The sequence below is a fragment of the Capra hircus genome, chromosome 5 (assembly GCF_001704415.2).
Source record: "Capra hircus breed San Clemente chromosome 5, ASM170441v1, whole genome shotgun sequence".
Taxonomy (NCBI): domain Eukaryota; kingdom Metazoa; phylum Chordata; class Mammalia; order Artiodactyla; family Bovidae; genus Capra; species Capra hircus.
Genome location: NC_030812.1, coordinates 75,741,985 through 75,759,205, shown reverse-complemented (window position 1 = coordinate 75,759,205; position 17,221 = coordinate 75,741,985). Strand labels below are relative to the sequence as shown.

The 17,221-nt window shown below is 38.7% G+C and overlaps 1 protein-coding gene and 1 pseudogene across 7 annotated transcripts in view; one reads left to right on the top strand and one right to left on the bottom strand.

The window, feature by feature from the left end:
* Positions 1-17,221, top strand: part of DNM1L (dynamin 1 like) — a 62,428-nt gene that overhangs the window by 5,526 nt on the left and 39,681 nt on the right. The window lies entirely within an intron of this gene.
* LOC102181371 lies at positions 13,492-16,929 on the bottom strand (annotated as a pseudogene).

Below are 17,221 nucleotides of genomic sequence, written 5' to 3'. Positions count from 1 at the left end.
AAATAATTGAGGTGAAATGTATATAACATAAAAATCAGCTGTTTTAAAGTGTACAATTCAGTGGCATTTAGTACATTCATAATGTTGTGCAACCACCGCCTCTGTCTGTGTCCAAAATATTTTCATCACCCCAAAAGAAAACTCCATATCCATTAAGCAGTCATTTTGTAATTCTCTTTCCCCTGAGTCCCTGGCAACCATCATTTTTTTTTTTCCTATTAATAGAGTTACCTTTTCTGGAAGTTTTATAGAAAGAGAATCATACAATATGTGGCCATTTAAGTTTGGCTTTTTTCACTTAGTATAACATGATTCATTCACATTGTAGCATGTACCAGTGCTTCCTTTTAATTGATGACTAATCTTCTATTGTGTGTATTTACCATATTTGTTATCATTCGTCTGTTGGTGGATATTTGGATTGTTTCTATCTTTTGGTTGTTGTGAATGGTGCTGCCGTGAATATTTGTGTACAAATATTTGAATGCCTGTTTTTAGTTCTTTTTGGTATATATCTACAAATAAAATGAGGTTGTATGGTAATTCTATATTTTAAGTTTCTGAGGAGCCACCAAACTGTTTCTACACTGTCTCTGTGTGTGTTAGTCACTCGTCATGTCTGACTCTTAGCCCACCAGGCTCCTCTGTCCATGGAATTCTCCAGGCAAGAATACTGCAGTGGGTTGCCATTCCCTTCTCTAGTCGATGTTCCCAATCCAGGGATTGAACCTGGGTCTCCTGCATTGCAGGCGGAGTCTTAACCATCTGAGCCACCAGGGAAGCCCCAGATTATTTATGGTAGCAAACAACCAGGGTCCCAATTTGTTTACATCCTTGTCAAAACTTGTTGTTGTGTTTTTTTAATAAAGCTATTCTGATAAGAATGTGAAGTGGTATCTCGTTGTGGTTTCAATTTGTATTTCCCTAGTGACTAATGAAATCTATATCTTTTTAGGTCCTTATTGGGATTATTTGTCTTCTTATTGTTTCTTTATGTATTTTGGATAGAAGATCATTATCAGTATATAATTTGCACATATTTTCTCCCATTCTGAAGGTTATCTTTTTACTTTCATGATCATTCTTTTGATGCACAAAAGTTTTCAATTTTGATAAAGTCTAACTTATCTATTTTTTTCTTTTGTTGTGTGTGATTTTGGTGTCATATATAACACATTGCCAAGTCCAGAGTAATGAAAATTTATATTTTATTACTGTTTTTATTTTCTTTTCAGTGTTTTATAGTTTCAGTCTTACATTTAAGTTTTGATCCATTTTGAGTAAATTTTTGTGTTTTGTATGAAGTATGGGTTCACCTTCATTCCTTTCCATGTGCCTGTCCAGTTGATCCAGGACTATTTGTTGGAGACTATCCTTTCCCGCATTAGGGCTTGGCACTATTGTTGAAAATCAATTGACTATAGATCTATAGGCTTATTTCTGGACTCTCAGTTATTTTCTGTTGGTCTTTAGGTCTCCTCTTAAGTCAGTATCACACACAGTTTTGATTACTGTAACTTTGTAGTATATTTTGAAAACAAAAAGTATGAGCCTCCCAACTTTGTTCTTTTTGTTTTTTCAAGATTGTTTTGCAGTGAGGAGTCCCTTGCCATTCATTCCATAGAAGTTTTAGAACTGGTATTTCCATTTCTGCAGACAATATTGTTTCGATTTTGATAGGGGTTGTGTTGAATCTGCATTGCTTTGGGGAGTATTGCCCTCGAAGTATTAAATTAGATCTAGAATTCTTGGTTGATAGATTTTTTTTGTCTCACATCTTTAAATGTCATACTATTACCTCTGGCATCCAAGATATCTAGTGATAAATTTATTGTATTATTATTATTAATCTTATTGAGGATCCCCTGTATTTGAGTTGATTCTCTGCTTCTCTCTTGGTGCTTTCAATATTTGTCTTTCACCGGTTTGACTATAATTTGTCCCCATGTGGATCTCTTTGTTTATCCTACATGGTGGAGTTTCACTGAGTTCTTTAATATGTAGATTCATGCCACATTCCCCAAGTTTTCCTGCTTTTATGAAAAAAGTAGGGATTTTTCTGAATATTACTTTTGCTTTTCAGATATGTATATTTCACTCTTACCATTTATGTTCCAGACAGCACTGGGTCTGTATTTTATAACCAGGGAAAAAACTGCTCCTTAAGGTCTTTAGCTTTGTAGCAAGTTTGGACCTGGGATAATTGAAGTGGTTTAAATTTTAGATTTATATTTTGCCAGTGTGTGTGTGTGCTGCGAGCTTAGTCACTCAGTTGTGTCTGACTCTTTGCGACGTCATGGACTGTAGCCCGCCAGGCTCTTCTGTCCATGGAATTCTCCAGACGAGAATACTGAAGTGGTAGTCATTTCCTTCTCCAGGGGATCTTCCTGACCTAGGGATTGAACCTGGGTCTTCTACGTTGTAGGTGAATTCTTTACTGTCTGAAGTACACTGGGGATGCACATTTTGTCAGTAGGTGGAGTGTTTGAACTTTGTGGTAAAAACATGTTAGTTTATTTATTTAAATACCCCAAAAGTTAATATTTCTAAGGATACTCAGAAATATTTTATTTAAAATAAATGAGACAGGACTTCCCTGGTGGTCCAGTGCTTAACAATCCGCCTGCCAATCAAAGAACATTAGTTTGATCCCTGGGCTGGGAAGATTCCATATGCCTTGGGGCAGCTAATAAGCCCATGTACCGCAACTGAGCCTACAAGCTGCAACTACTGAAGCCTGTGCCTTGGAGTCTATGGTCTGCAACAAGAGAAGCCACTGCGATAAGAAGCCTGCACACTGCAGCTGGAGAGTAGCCTCTGCTGGCTGCAGCTAGAGACGGCTTGCATGCAGCAACCAAGACCCAGTGCAGCCCAAAATAAAAAATTTAAAAAAGAACTCTTTAAAAATAAACATGAAAAGTATTAAGGAAACCTTCTATAAAACTAAAATTACTTCAAAATAAAAAGTTAAAGACTTAGTAAAGGTACATTTTTATCTGTTATATTATTATCAAAATAAGCAATTGAGAGGTCTGCTTTATGCAATGAAAAGTAAAAACTTAGAAGTTAAAAGCTGAATCAGCTTTGGTTAATGTGACATGAATGAATATTTATAAAATCCTATTTTCAGTTGCATGAAAAGAATACAACTTCCTGTTCCCAGTTGATGATAGTTATCAGAAAGAGCTAAAGCTATGACAAAACGTTAAGGGTCCATCTCAAAATATAAATCCAAGACATTATAAATCTCAATACAGTGCAGTTTGGAAGAAACTAAAAAATTACACTGAGACCATATACACAATAAGTATACAGGATATTAAGTCAGTTTTGGGAGTATCAGAGATGTAAAGAGCAGAAGACACTGCAGTGCCAAGTGAGCCCTATTATCCCAGCAAGCTGGCTGTGACTTTTGCCACTTTGAAGCTCCTGTCGCTGCTTACCTTTGTGGAGGAAAGAGTGCAGACATGGGAGTGTTTATATCACCAGGGGGAAACAAGCCCTGATCTAACCAATTGTTGAAGAAACTGATGGCATTTAGAATACTGAGGTAAAAATTGGGAGTGCACAGACATGTTTTATTCGGTGTATGTGTGTTGACATATAAATTTTTAAAAATTGTGATATGATTGACATGTAAACATTATATTTCAGTTGTGTAACATAATGATCTGACATGTGTATACATTGGGAAACAATCACTCCCATAAGTGTAGTTAACATCTGTCACCACACAGTTATAATTCTTTCTTATGATGAGAACTATTAAGATTTCCTCCATTCCCTGGAGAAGGGAATGGCAACCCACTCCAGTATTCTTGCCTGGAGAATCCCATGGTCGGAGAATCCCATGGTCAGAGAAGCCTGGCGAGCTACAGTCCAGGGGATCGCAAAGAGTCAACACAACAGAGCGGCTAACATTTTCTTTCACTTAGTAACTTTCACACTTTGTAAATATATACTATAGTATATTATTACCTATAACCACTGTGTTGTACTTAACATCCCTGTGACTTATTTTTAACTGGAAGTTTGTACCTTTTGATCACATTTACCCATTTCAGCCAGCCCCCACCTCTGGCAACCACTGGTCTGTTTTCTATGACTTGTTTGTTTTTGTTTTAGATTCCACATACAAATGAGATCATGTGCTATTTGCTTTTTCTCTGACTTATTTTACTTAGCAAAGTTCATTCATGTTGTTGCAAATAGCAGGATTTCCTTCTTTTTTTTAATGGCTAAATGATATTTCTGTGTGTGTGTGTGTACGTGTGTATACATACACACATTTATTTTATCTGTTCATACACTTGTGGGCATTTAGGCTATTTCCATTTCTTGGCTATTTGAAATAATGCTGCAGTGAACATGGTGATGCATATATCTTCTCAGTTCAGTGTTTTTGTTTCCTTTAGATAAATACCCAGAAGTAGAATTGCTGGATCATAGCTCTATTTTTAATTTCTAGAGGAATTTCTGTACTGTTATTTAAAATAGTGGCTGCACCAATTTACGGAGAAGGCGATGGCACCCCACTGCAGTACTCTTGCCTGGAAAATCGCGTGGGCCTAGCAGCCTGGTGGGCTGCAGTCCATGGGGTCGCTAGGAGTCAGACATGACTGAGCGACTTCACTTTGACTTTTCACTTTCATGCATTGGAGAAGGAAATGGCAACCCACTCCAGAGTTCTTGCCTGGAGAATCCCAGGGACAGGGGAGCCTGGTGGGCTGCCATCTCTGGGGTCGCAATAGTTGGACATGACTGAAGCGACTTAGTAGCAGCAGCAGCAGCCAGTGTTCCTGCCCATGAGGTCGTAGAGAGTCAGACACTACTAAGCACACACAACAACACACTGATTACTGATGTTGAGCCTTTTTTTATGTCCTTATTTGTCCATTTGTATGTCTTCTTTGGAAAAATGTCTACTTGGCTTCTAAGTTCATTTTTATTTATTTCTTTTTGTTCATGTCATGTGGCTTGTGGGATCTTAGTTCCCCCACCAGGAATGGGACCTGGCCCTTGGCAGTGTAAGCCTGGAGTCTTAATCATTTGACTGCCAGGGAATCCCCCAAAGTTCATTTTTAAATCAGGTTATTTGTGTGTGTGTGTGTGTGTCTGTGTGAGTGTGTGAGTGTGTTGTCTTTTGTTGTTTGTTATTGAGTTGTCTGAGTTCTTTGTATATTTTGTATGTTAGCCTCTTATTGGATAAGTGGTTTGAAAATATATTTTCCCATTCCATAGGTTCCTTTTTCACTTTATTGATGGTTTCCTTTGCAGTGCAGAAGCTTTTTAGTTGTTTTGTACTCCTCTTTGTTTATTTTTGTTGGCTTTGATTTGGTGTCAGATCCAAAAAAATCATCACCCATACCTATGTCAAGGAGCTTACAGCCTGTGTTTTTTCTTCTAGGAGTTTAACATTTTCAGGGCTTGTATTCAAGTCTTTAACCCATTTTTCAGCTGATTTTTGGTTGTTTGTTTAGTATAAGATAGTAGTCCAGTTTCATGCTTTTGCATGTGGCTGTCGTGTTTCCCAATACCATTTATTGAAGAGACTATCATTTCCCTATTATATATTCTTGTTGTCTTTGTTGTAAATTAATTGTTCATATATGCGTAGGTTTATTTCTGAGCTCTCTGTTCCATTGATCTGTGTGTCTGTTTTTAAAACTGTGGCTGCACCAGTTTACATTCCCACCAACAGCATATGAGGGTTTCCTTTCCTCCATATCCTGCACAACATTTATTCCTTCCCTTTTTGGTAATAGCCATTCTAACGGGTGTGAGGTGATATCTCTTATGGTATCATCATATTGTGACCTGAGGGATCTCAGTTGCTCCTTGACCAGGGGGATTGAACCAGGGCCATGGTAGTGAAAGCTCAGAATCCTAATCACTAGGCTGCCTGGGAACTCCCAGATTATTACAACTTTTAAACATAGTTGGAAATCAGGAAGCATGTTATGATACCTCTCCTCTAGTTTTGTTCTTTGTCACAATTGCTTTGGCTATCCTATTTATAAACTTTAGAATTATTTACTGTTTCTTTGAAAAATGTTATTGGAATTTTGATAGGGATTGTATTGAATTTGTAGATTACTTTGGGTAGTATGGATATTTTAGCAATCTTGATTCTTTTAATCCATGAGCATAGAATATCTTTCTATTTGTATCTTCAATTATTTCATCAGTGTTCTATAGGTTTTAATGTACAGGTCTTTTAAATAAACTTCTTGGTTAAGTTTATTCTTAGGTATTTTATTCTTTTGAAGCAATTGTAATGGGATTGTTTTCTTAATTTCTCTTTCTGATAGTTCATTATGGTACACAAACAAAACCTATTTTGCATATTGACTTTGTATCCTACAACTTTACTGAATTCATTGATTAGTTCTAACAATTCTTTGTGGAGTCTTTAGGGTTTTCTACATATAATATCATGGCAAATAGTAACAGTTTTACTTTACTTTCTGACTTAGATGCCTTTTTCTTACCTAATGGTCTAGCTGGAACTTCCAATACTTTGTGGACTAGAAGTGTCAGTAGTAGGCACCCTTGTCTTGTTTCTAATCTTAGAGGGAAAGCTTTTAGCATTTTACCGTTGAGTATGTTAGTTGTGAGTTTATCATATATGACCTTTATTAAGTTGAGGTATGCTCCCTCTTTTATTCACTATGTTGAGTTTTTTTTTTTTTTTTAATCATGAATGGATACTGAATTTGGTCAAATGTATTTCTTGCATGTATTGAGATAGTCATCTGATTTTTATCCTTCATTTTGTTAATGCGTTGTGTAACAGAGCCATCCTTGCATCCCTGGAATAAATCCCATTTGATCATGGTATATGATCCTTTTAATGAATTACAGAATTCAATTGCTGTAATTTTGTTGAGGATTTTTGCATCTATGTTTTTGTGGGATATAGGCCTGCAGTTTTCTTCTCTTATGGTGGTCCTGCCTGGGTTTTGGTATCAGGTAATGCTGGCCTTGTAAAATGAATTTTGAATTATTCCTGCCTCTTCTTTCTTGGAAGAGTTTGGGAAATTCAGTTCAGTCACTCAGTCGTGTCCAACTGTTTGCAGCCCCATGAACTGCAGCACGCCAGGCCTCCCTGTCCATCACCAACTCCCAGGGTTCACTCAAACTCGTGTCAATTGAGTCAGTGATGCCATCCAACCATCTCATCCTCTGTCATCCCCTTCTCCTCCTGCCTTCAATCTTTCCCAGCATCAGGATTTTTCAGATGAGTCAGCTCTTCGCATCAGGTGGCCAAAGTATTGGAGTTTCAGCTTCTGCATCAGTCCTTCCAATGAACACCCAGGACTGATCTCCCTCAGGATGGACTGGTTGGATCTGCTTGCAGTCCAAGGAACTCTCAAGAGTCTTCTCCAACACCACAGTTCAAAAGTATCAATTCTTTGGCACTCAGCTTTCTTCACAGTCCAACTCTCACACCCATACATGACCACTGGAAAAACCATAGCCTTGACTAGACAGACCTTTGTTGACAAAGTAATGTCTCTGCTTTTTGATATGCTCTCTAGGTTGGTCATAACTTTCCTTCCAACAATATTCAAGAGGCTCTTTAGTTCTTCTTCACTCTCTGCCATAAGGGTGGTGTCATCTGCATATCTGAGGTTATTGATATTTCTCCCAGCAATCTTGATTCCAGCTTGTGCTTCTTCCAGCCCAGCATTTCTCATGATGCACTCTGCATATAAGTTAAATAATCAGGGTGACAATATACAGCCTTGACATACTCCTTTTCCTATTTGGAACCAGTCTGTTGTTCCAAGTCCAGTTCTAACTGTTGCTTCCTGACCTGCATTCAGGTTTCTCAAGAAGCAGGTCAGGTGGTCTGGTATTCCCATCTCTTTCAGGATTATCCAGTTTATTGTGATCCACACAGTCAAATACAGCTTTGGCTTAGTCAATAAAGCAGAAATAGATGTATTTCTGGAACTTTTTTGCTCTTTTGATGATCAGCAGATGTTGGCAATTTGATCTCTGGTTCCTCTGCCTTTTCTAAAACCAGCTTGAATATCTGGGAGTTCATGGTTCATATATTGCTGAAGCCTGGCTTGGAGAATTTTGAGCATTACCTTACTAGCGTGTGAGATGAGTGCAATTGTGCGGTAGTTTGAGCATTCTTTGGCATTGCCTTTCTTTGAGATTGGAATAAAAACTGACCTTTTCCAGTCCTGTGTCCACTGCTGAGTTTTCCAAATTAGCTAACATATTGAGTGCAGCACTTTCACAGCATCATCTTTTAAGATTTGAAATAGCTCGGCTGAAATTCCATCACCTCCACTAGCTTTGTTTGTAGTGATGCCTCCTAAGGCCCACTTGACTTCACATTCCAGGATATCTGGCTGTAGTTTGAGAAGGAGGAGTGTTAATTCTTTGATTGTTTGGATTCACTGGTGAAGCTCTCAGCACCTAGACTTTTGTTGGGTGGTTTTAATTATTGATTCAGTCTCCTTACTAGTAATTGATATGTTTAGGTTTTCTTTTTCTTTATGAATCAATCTTGTTAGATTTTTTTTGATAGGAATTTGTCTGTTTCTTCTGGAATGTTCAACTTTTTGATGTATAATTGTTTATACTAGTCTCTCATGATCTTTTATATCTCTGTGATATTCATTGTGACCTCTCTTTCATTTCTCATTTATTTGAGTCCTCTCTGTGTTTTCCTCGGTGAGGCTAGCTAAATGTGTGTCCATTTTGTTTATCATTTTAAAGAGCTAGCTGTAAGTTTTTCTTTTCTTTTTTTTTATTGTTAGTCCCTATTTCATTATCTGATTTGATCTTTGATAAATCCTTCCCTTTACTACTAACTTCGGGCTTTGTTTTTTAATAGTTCCTTGAGGTGTAAAATGAGATTTTTTTTTTATTAGAGATCCTTATTATTTCTAAATAATAGACATTTATTGCTGTGAACTACCCTCTAAAAACTGCTTTTGCTGCATTCTAAGAGGTGTGGTATGCATATTTCTATTTTCAGTTGTCTCAACATATTCTTTGATTTCTCTTGACTTTTTTCATCCATTAGCTGTTCAGTAGTGAAGTGAAGTAAAAGTAGCTCAGTTATGTCCAACTCTTTGCGACTCCATGGACTATGTCCATGGAATTCTCCAGGCCAGAACATTGGAGTGGGTAGCCTTTCCCTTCTCCAGGAATCTTCCCAACCCAGGTCTCCCGCATTGCAGGTGAATTCTTTACCAGCTGAGCCATAAGGGAAGCCCAGTACAGTTGTTCAGTAGCATATTGTTTAATCTCCACAATTTGTGAATTTTCCAATTTTCTTCTTACAATTGATTTCTAGTTTTATACCATGATCATTGGGAAAGACTCTTTATATAATTTCAGTTTTCTTAAATTTATTTTTAAGACTTGTCCTGTGGCCTGTCCTGAAGAATATTCCTTATGTGCTTGAGAAGAATGTGTATTCTGTTGTTTTCTATATGTGTATGGTCCATATGGTCTAACGTGTCATTTCAAACCAGTGTTGATTGATATTTGATTTTAATTAGTATGCTCTACTCTTACTGTATTGCTTTCTTTCTCCTTATATCCCTGTTAGTACTTACTTTATGTATTTTGTGCTGTTATATTGCAAGCACAAATATTTGCAAATGTTATATCCTCTTTTGGATTGACCCCTTTATCATAACATAATTCCTTTTTTTTTTCTTAATGTAGTCTTTGTCTTAGCACATTATTGACTGGAGATGTGTTAATATGTCTTTTATTTCCTGAACATTATTGAGCAGAGATGTATCATATGTTTTTTAGAGAGTGATATAATTAATATCACCTTGGAAAGCTGTTGGAGTTTAAAATTGATTACGGCTTCATTATGCAACGTATGATTATTATCATTCACATTTTGCGCCATTAGGTTTTTGTCCCAACCTTGTGTATATTATACATGCAGGTTTATTACCATAAAATTTTCTAAAATGATGTGTCATGAAATTTTGAGTGAAGAATTTTTCAGTGAATTTTGTGCAGGTACTCCCTGATAGTCTGAGTGACATATATACTAGTGTCTCAGAAGATGATAGTTCTTCAGAATATAGTTCTGATTCAGATGATGTGAATATTTGTTATTGGTGTTGTTCACTTGCCAAGTCGTGTCTGACTCTATGCAACCCCCTGGACTGCAGCACACCATACTTTTCTGTCCCTCACCATCTCCTGGAATTGGCCCAAGTTAGTGTCCATTGAATTGGTAATGCTGACTCATTGGAAAATACTCTGATACTGGGAAAGATTGAAGGCAGAAGAGGGTGACATAGGATGAGATAGTTGGATGGCATCACCAGTGTGAATATTAGACCACCACCACCACCAACAACAACAACAAAACAGAAAACCTCAGTGATTGATTCTGATACAGAAAGTGAAAATGAAACTCATGGTGCTGGGGAATGCTCCTTTGCTTCTACAGAAGAGTGGATCGAAGACAACATTTCACAAAAATTAGACTTTATAGGTGTGTTAGGTGTAGCTATGGAATGTGATAACCTGCAAAGTGTTGGTGTAATAACAGAATTAATATTTGGTAATGACTTTCAAGTTGGTGGTTTCTCAAACAAACTTGTATCACCAACAGATTGAAAAATCATATGAAATGGACTGATGTAACCAATAGTAACATAAAGAAGTTACTTGAATTAATAATTTTGATGGGACAAATAAGTCACACTGCAAAGAATATTGATCAGCTGATGCCTTACTTGAGGCACCTATCTTTCCAAAGATTTTGATGAGAAGAAGGTTTGAACAAATAATGACATTCTTCACTTTAAGAATAACTCAGAAACTCCACTTCCTGCAGACAGAATTTCAAAAGTTAAACCTTTTTTTGGATTATTTTCTTCCAAAATTTTATTAGATCTATATATCGGAACAAGAGCTACCACTTAATGAGGCAATGATAAAGTCGAGAGGACAAGTCAGATTCAAAAGCCTGTAATCCCAGAAAACTTACAAAATATGGAATTTTGGTCAGGATGATTAACAGAAGTAAACCTGGATATATATGTAACCTTGAGATTTACACAGGTGAAAGAAAGAATCTGCAGGAAACAATATCACTGGCTCTACAGTGTTATCTTGGTTCATGGCACTGTATTTACCAAGACAATTATTACAGTAGTGTGTTCACATCTGGAATATTGTTGAAAAATAAAGACAGAGCTTATGGGACTTACAAGAGAGAATCTACCAAGCAAATTAAAGAAGAGATCTAAAAATCTACAGAGGGGAGGAAAGACATTCTTATGGAAGGGAGAAGTGATTCTTATATAGAAAGACAGAAGGCTAGTCCACATGGTGATGACTATTCATGACACCTCCATAACATCTACAGGAAAAGAAGAACTGGCTATCAGATAACTAAGCCCACTGTAAGTTCAGTTCAGTTCAGTTCAGTTGCTCAGTCGTGTCCGACTCTTTGTGACCCCATGAATTGCAGCATGCCAGGCCTCCCTGTCCATCACCAACTCCCAGAGTTTACTCAAACTCATGTCCATCGAGTTGGTGATGCCATCCAGCTATCTCATCCTCTGTTGTCCCTTTCTCCTCTTGCCCTCAATCCCTCCCAGCATCGAGGTTAGAGTATAATAAATATATGAAAGGAGTTGATTGTTCTGATCAATATCTGGTAAACTTCAATATCCTCCAAAAAACTTGAAAATGGTATAACAAGTGGGTTTTTATTTGAGTAATTGCAGTTTATTCAATGTGTTTAAAATTTATTGTAGACTGAATGCTATAGAAGGCAATGGCACCCCACTCCAGTACTCTTGCCTGGAAAATCCCATGGATGCAGGAGCCTGGTGGGCTGCAGGCCATGGGGTCGCGAGGAATTGGATACGACTGAGCGACTTCACTTTGACTTTTCACTTTCATGCATTGGAGAAGGAAATGGCAACCCACTCCAGTATTCTTGTCTGGAGAATCCCAGGGATGGGGGAGCCTGGTGGGCTGCCGTCTATGGGGTCGCACAGAGTCGGACACAACTGAAGCGACTTAGCAGCAATGCTATAGGGTGAAATGACTTGCAAGCAATTTTTGTGAGTAATAGCTAGAGAGTGGGTAACTGACCATTCTGTTGAATGTAGTGGTAGTCTTACACTTGGTCCTTCTTGTGGCATTTTTTTTAAATGTAATTTTATTTTCTTTAATTTGTTATTTATTTATTTATTTTTGGTTGTACCAGATCTTTTTGCTCTTGTGGGCTTTCTCTAGTTGTGGTGAGCAGGGACTGCTCTTTGTTGGGGTGCCTGGGCTCTGCTGCTTTTTTTTTTTTTTATATATATATTTTATTTATTTGGCAGCTCTGGATTTTAGCTGCGGCACCCGGGATCTTGAATTGCACTATGTGAATGCTCTGTTGTGGCATGCGGTATCTAGTTCCCTGACCACGGATTGAACCTGGGCCCCCTGTACTGGGAGCTCAGAGTCTTAGCCACAGAACCATCAGGGAAGTCCCTGCCCCCCTTTTTTTCTTTTTAAGTTTTTTGTTTTGATTATTAATTGTGTATTGAAAGCAGTAAGAAGTTCGATGACACCAAATAAGCCAGTTCTGGGTTTTTCCCCAAGATAAAGTTTAATAGCTCCAGCTTCTTCAGTGTTTTATGAAAATATAAAGGAAGAAAGTAGAGGTTATCATTATTGATGGCAGATCGGACTCTTAGGCTGAAGGAGTGAAAGCATGTATAGACAGGAGCCTCTAGATCAGGCAAGCAAGGGGACTTCAAGGACTCCTGCTCCAGCTAGGGTGTTCCAACCAAAGTGCCCATGCTGACCCAAGAAAAGACTGGGGTTCTTCCAGGGATTCTGAGAGTGGTGGCTACAGCCTTCACCCCATTTCCTGGGTGGCCATGTAAGCCCAAATGCAAGCACAAAAGCTGTGGGGTGTGGGATAACCCAAGACAGAGCAAATCACAGGGACCCTACTGTGACTATGCAGAATGAATCATGGCTGGTTCTGCCCTTTTCCACGTTCCCAGTGGGAAAGAGACTGTCAGTAGACTGGATTCAGGCCATTACTGCAGAACCTACACTAGGCATATTTCTCCCTTCTGTGTGTTCAAGTGTTCTCCTTGTCTTGTATTTGTAACTATTAAAAAAAAAAATGCACTGACTTTGGGTTAAAAGTCAACCACCAAAATGCATCTTAACACAGATCTAAAGCCCAGAGGAAGCACATCAGACTTGTCTGACACAGCAACTCTTGGATGACCTGTGTGCTTAAAATCCCTTCTCTGTATTAAACAGTGGGTTGATTTTCCTTTTACCAAAAAAAAAAAAAAAAAAAGCTGAGTAATATTGCATAGGGGAACTTCCCTGTAGTTCAGATGGTAGAGAATCTGCCTTCAATGCAGGAGACCTGGGTTTGATCCCTGGGTCAGGAAGATCCCTGAAAAAGGAAGTGGCAACCCACTCCAGTATTCTTGCCTGGAGAATTCCATGGACAGAGGAGCCTGGTGGGCTGTACAGTCCATGGGGTTGCAAAGAGTCAGACAGGACTTAAGTGACTACCACACAGTATTGAACAGGAGTACTAGAAACTGCCTCATTGGGAACAAGAACTATTTACATTAAATAAAAACCCAGTTGCAGGCTGCATCTGCACATTTACAGCATGGTGAAGCACACCGTTACCAACCCTGGAGACAGCTTCTGGCACCCACATCATAGGGGCACATTTGCCACATGAGAGTAAAACGAGGGTAGAAGGAGGAAGTGAGAGGGGAGGAGAGACGAGTACAGCTCATTTCTGGTCCTGAAGCTGATTGGACAGCCAGTCCAGTCCCTCATAGACCCATCCCCACTGGAGGCACAGGTGGCCTGAATGTACCGGTTCCTGCGGTGTAGAGTGTGTAGACCTCGCGTGTCTGTGATCCTGGCTGCACTCATGGCGCTGGGAAGGTCCTATTTGTTAGCAAACATGAGCAGAACAGTGTCCCTAAGCTCGTCCTCTGCTAGCATCCTCATGGGCTCCTTGTGGACCTCATTCACATGCTCTGTGTCACTGCTGTCCACCGCAAAGGTGAGACCTTGTCTGATTTAGAAGTAGTGGTACCACAGAGGCCAGGTCTTGTCCTGGCCCCCCGTGTCCCACACAGTGAAGCTGATGTTCTTGTATTCCATGGTCTCCACATTGAAGCCTTTAGTGGGAATGGTGGTCACCATTTCACCCAGCTTTAGTTTGTACAGGATGGTGGTCTTTCTAGCAGCATCTAGGCCCACCATGAGCATGCACATTTCTTTTTTGCCAAAAAGGCCCTTGAATAGGTTTGCAAAAATATTCCCTGTGCTGTAGACTGGTGGGAGCAATACTGGCCAGAGAAACCCTCCTTGACCACAGGGCAGCTGCTGCTCAGAGGTGTTGGTTTCACTCACACGGGCTTCTCTTTGTGCTGCCTTTTCTTGTTGCTCAGCACAGGCTCCAGTGCATGGGCATCAGTAGGTGTGGCACACAGGCTTAGTAGTTGTGGCTCATGGGCTCTAGAGCACGGGCTGAGTAGTTGTGGTGCAGGGGCTTAGCTGGTCTCAGCATGTGGGATTTTCCCAGACGAGGGATAGAATCATGTCCCCTGCATTGGCAGACGGATTGTTATCCACTGTGCCGCCAGGGAAGCCTGTTGTGGCATTTCTAAAAGAGCTTCCTGCAAAGATCCACCTTGTCAACTACCAGGTAAAATAATATATTCTAGAGAAAATAATACCTACAGGACGGGGGGAAAAATGCCACCAGAAAGTGTAGAGTCTGCTCTTCCAGGGCAAGATGCAGTGAACCACGGTGTATTTGTACTGGGCGTTCAGTTCCCCTGCACAGAGGTGCCTGCTATACTGCCTATCACCCTCTAATGAAATACTAAAATGCTTTAGTGGGGCATGTACAAGGCTTCAGATAAGTACATGAAGTACAATAAAAGTTGGTGATATTTACTCAAATGGAGATGTTTCAATATTCTCTTACATAACAAATCATGGGCCACGGACTTTAGTTTCTACAAAAATCCCCCAGTGAATCATGTGTTAAAGTCTGTTTTGTCTGATATAAGTATGGCCACCCCAGCTTTCTTTCGTTTCCATTTGAATGTGAATATCTCTTTCCATCCTTTCACTTTCAGTGTGTGTATTATCTTACATCTGAAGTGAGTCTCTTATAGGCTGTGTATAAATTGGTCCTTTTTATTTAATGCTTTTAGGCACTTTATCTTTTATTTGGAGAATTTAACCCATTTAACATTTTAAGTAATTTTTTTTCATTTAAAGTAATTTTTGATAGCTATGTGCTTATTGACATGTTGTTTTCTGACTTTTATAATTCCTTTTTTTTTTCCTTTTCGTATTCTCATCCTATGTGATTTGATGATTTTTCTATAGTGGTATGTTTAGATTCCTTTTCTTTATCTTTTACATTTCTACTATAAGTTTTTGATTTGTGGTTACCAAGAAGCTTATTTAAAACTTATTTATAAGTCTGTTTTAAATTGATAATATAGTCTATTTTAAATTGATAACATCAGTATAGTGTATTCTATTCTAAAACTCTATATAAAGCTTTTACTCCCCTCCCTTGCTAATTATTTTTATTACTTTGGCCTTTTACACTAGATTTACAAGTGATTGACCTACCATCTTTACATTAGATTATTCTGAATTTTACTATATATTTATTTTTATCAGTGAAATTCATACTTTGTTTCCCTGTTGCTAATTCACTCCCTTTTGTTTCAACTTGCAGGAATCCCTTTAACATTTAAGGCCAGTCTAGTGGTGATGAACTCCTTCAACTTTTCCTTGTCTGGAAACTCTTACCTCTTCTTCCATAATGAAAGACAGCTTTGCTGGGTAGAGATTGCTTGGTTGGCAGTTATTTTCTTTCAGCACTTTGAATATGTTGTGCCACTCCTCCCTTCTGACCTGCAGTGTTTCTATTCAAAAATCTACTGATTTTGTGGGAGATTTTCCTTGCACATAATAAGTTGTTTTGTACTGCTGTTTTTTAAAATTCTCTCCTTGTCTTTAACTTTCGACATTTAAATCATAAATAGTTTGGGTCTCATTCAGTTCATCTTATACAGACTCTCTGAACTTCTTGGATCTGAATGTCTCTTATCTTCCCCAGTTTAGGGCAGTGATTATCAGCCATTATTTTTTTAAGTTTTTTGCCCTTTTCTCTGTTTTTCTTCTGAATCTCCTATAATGTGAATGTTGGTCCACTTAATGTTGCCCTATAAGTCCTTTAAATTGTCTTTTTGCTGCTGATTAGATGAGTTCCAGTGCTTTGTTCATGTTTACTGATTCTTCTGCTTCATGTAGTCTGTTGTTGAACTTACTTTCTTGTATTTTTTTTCTGTTGAAAATCTCTCTTTGTTCATCCTAGCTATTTTAGCATTTTTATGACTGTTAATTTGAACTTTATCAGTTATATCATTGATCTCCATCTCATTAAGGCTATTTTCCTGAAGTTTTATCTTGTTCTTTTGTTTGGAACATACTCCTCTGTTTCTTTGTTTTCCTTGAGTCTCTGTGGTGGTTTGGGTGCATTAGAATAAACAGCAACCTCTCCAAGTCTTGAAGAGTGGCCTTGTGTAGGAGATGAATCTTATTGTTCAACCTTGCCCTAGATTTTGGTTGTCTCTCGAACCTTTGTGATTGTCCAAATAGCCTACCTTATTCTTAGTGGGTCGTATTAGTTTAGGTTGTCTAAGCTCTATCAGTATCCCTAGAGGAGGTTCTTAGTATCTAGGTTTAGCCCAGTTGGAAGCTGGAGGCTCAGGGAGCAGCTTTTGAAGTACATGCAAAAATACCTTTTTTAGGGGGAAACTGGGACATGGGTATTTCTTTCTGCTCGCTCTGCACTGTAACCTGGGAGGTTAGCCACAGTGAACCTGTATAATCCATCCGAGAACTCTTAGTTCACTCTGCCTTGTTCTCATGCTTGCTTTCAAAGCTAGTTTTGGTGGCCTGTCTTGCAGGTGCAGGTCTTAGGAGTTGGGGCTGCCAGAAGCAGGGCCCAAACCCTTTGCTCCTCACAGAGAAGCTGAATGTTGTAAGTTCCCTCACAATTTATGGGTGAGGTTTACGGTGAGACTGTCTCAGCTTCTCCAGCCTGTTTCAGTGTGGGGTTTTGTCATTTGCCTGATATGTAGGAGTTGCTCATCTAATTTTTTAGTTTCTTTCAGAGGGAATTGTT